We start from the raw sequence: 2,927 nt of genomic DNA, 5'->3' as shown, positions 1-2,927 counted from the left end.
AAATAGCAAGTTCATCATAGTTTTCATAACTAGAGTTGTCAACAATTAAATCATCATCTCCTAGCTAATCATCTTCATCACTATTGAAATCAACATACTCGGGGTGTGTTACGTTTGGACCTTTAGCCATGAGGCATCTCCCAATTCCTTCATTTGGTGAGTCAAATATGTGAAAGGAGATGGTTGTCACAAGTGCTAGTCTGGCAACACCTTCATCTTGAGTATATTCAGAGTCAGAGTGATAACTTCTTTCGGTGTGATCATCGGAGTCAGAACCGGATACCCATTCACCAACATGAGCTTGATGTCTTCTTTTTGTGTAGCTCCTTGATGATTTGTCCTTCCTTTCCGAGTCCTTGCTTCTCCAAGAGGGTCTTCGTTCATAACGATCATCTCTACTCCTTCTTTCTCTTGATGGTGATTCTTCTCTTCTACTTCTTCTTTTGTAGGGAGAATCTTCTCTTCTTTTGTAGGGAGCCGTACACTCATTGGAATAGTGTCTGGGTCTTCCACAATTGTAGAAATTACGCTCACGACTAGAAGATCTTTTGTCATTGTAGGACCTTGACTTGGAACTTCTTTCCTTGCTTCTACTCTTGTAGAACTTGTTGAAGTCCTTCACCATTAGACTCAATTCTTCATTGAAGGTTTGCTTCTCACTTGATGATGTGGGAGCATCACACGAGGCTTTGTAAGCACCACTTGACTTGTTGTGAAGCTCTTCCTTATCCTTGAGTGACATCTCATGAGCAACAATTCTTCCAATAACTTCTGTTGGCTTGAGATCTTTGTAATTGGGCATCATTTGGATCAATGTGCACACGGTATCATATTTTCCATCCAAGTCTCTTAGGATCTTCTTGATGATGAATCTATCAGTCATCTCTTCACTTCCTAAGCCGGCAATCTCATTTGTGATGAGAGCAAGCCTAGAGTACATTTCAGCGACGCCTTCACCATCCTTCATTTTGAACTTGTCAAGATGACTTTGAAGCACATCCAATTTGGATTCCTTGACAGGTTCGGTACCTTCTTGCATATCAATCAAAGTATCCCAAATTTCCTTTGCATTCTCAAGACGGCTGATTTTGTTTAATTCTTCGGCGCATAATCCGTTGAAGAGAATATCACAAGCTTGAGCATTGTACTATAGCATCTTCAACTCTTCCGCGGTAGCTTCACGGTTTGGTTCTCTCCCATCGAATAATTCACCTTGCAAGCCAATACACACAATAGCCCAAACGGTGGGGTTATGTCCAAGAATATGCATTTTCATCTTATGCTTCCAACTAGCAAAATTTGTTCCATCAAAGTAAGGACCTCTATGGTGGTAATTTCCCTCGCTAGACGCCATACTCCTCTAGGTTGTGAAGCCAAGGCTATGACCACCAAAAGCTATGGAAATCAAAGAAAATGGAGACCAAAGCTCTGATACCACTTGTAGGATCGAAAGTATGTCTAGAGGTGGGGGGTGATTAGACTACTTGACCAAATAAAAATCTAGCATTTTCCCAATTTTAAGTCTTGGCAGATTTTAGCAACTTAGCACAAACAAGTAATCAACCTACACATGCAATTCTAAGAGTATAGCAGCGGAATGTAAAACAATTGCATATGAAGGTAAAGGGAGGAGTTTGGAGGGAGCAAACACAATGTAGACACGGAGATTTTTGGTGTGGTTCCGATAGGTGGTGCTATTGTACATCCACGTTGATGGAGAGTTCAACCCACGAAGGGTAATGGTTGTGCGAGTCCACGGAGGGCTCCACCCACGAAGGGTCCACGAAGAAGCAACCTTGTCTATCCCACCATGGCCATCGCCCATGAAGGACTTGCCTCACTCGGGTAGATCTTCACGAAGTAGGCAATCTCCTTGGCCTTACAAACTCCTTGGTTCAACTCCACAATCTTGAAGGAGGCTCCCAAGTGACACCTAACCAATCTAGGAGACACCACTCTCCAAGAGGTAACAAATGGTGTGTTGATGATGAACTCCTTTCTCTTGTGCTTCAAATGATAGTCTCCCCAACAGTAAACTCTCTCTCATAGGATTTGGATTTGGTGGAAAGATGATTTGAGTGGAAAGCAACTTGGGGAAGGCTAGAGATCAAGATTTATGTGGTTGGAGTGGAGTATCTTGACCTCAACACAACTGTAGGTGGTTCTCTCTCAGAAAATATATGTTGGAAGTGTAGGCATGTTCTGATGGCTCTCTCTCCATAATGAAGAGTGGGTGGAGGGGTATAAATAGCCTCCACACAAAATCTAACCATTACAAACAAATCACCAAACTCGGTGGGACCGAATCATGAAACTCGGTCAAACCCATTTAGTTCAAAATGTGAACATTAGGTTTCTCGGTGGGACCGTCATGTCAACTCGGTGAGACCGAGTTGATTAGGGTTAGGGCATAATGTAATCTTGGTGGGACCGATTACACAAACTCGCTGAGACCGATTTTGGTATGGACTAACAAGGAGTTGATCAGGTAAACTCGGTGGGACCGATTCGCTCATCTCGGTTGGACCGGAACTTTACGAAAGGGAAACAGAGAGTTTACATTGCAATCTCGGTGGGACCGATCGCTCATCTCGGTTGGACCAAAATGTTACGAAGGGAAACAGAGAGATTACAATCCCATCTCGGTGAGACCGAGATCCGTATCGGTGAGACCAAAAAGACTAGGGTTTCTGGCAGTGGCTATGTCAACTGAACTCGATGGCGCCGGATAGAAAGTTTTGGTGGGGCCGAGTTTGACTTTTGGTTTGGGACATATGTGGATGTGAGAAAGTAGTTGAGGGCTTTTGGAGCATATCACTAAGCATTTTGAGCAAGTAAGTCATTAGGCAACACCTCATCCCCTCTTAATAGTATTGTCTTTTCCTATGGACACAATGTGATCTTGGATCACTTAAAATGAAAAGATG

This window comes from Triticum urartu, chromosome 3A (assembly GCF_056163025.1).
Source record: "Triticum urartu cultivar PI428250 chromosome 3A, HENAU_Tu73, whole genome shotgun sequence".
NCBI classification, from domain to species: Eukaryota; Viridiplantae; Streptophyta; class Magnoliopsida; order Poales; family Poaceae; genus Triticum; species Triticum urartu.
This window is presented reverse-complemented; position numbering follows the sequence as displayed.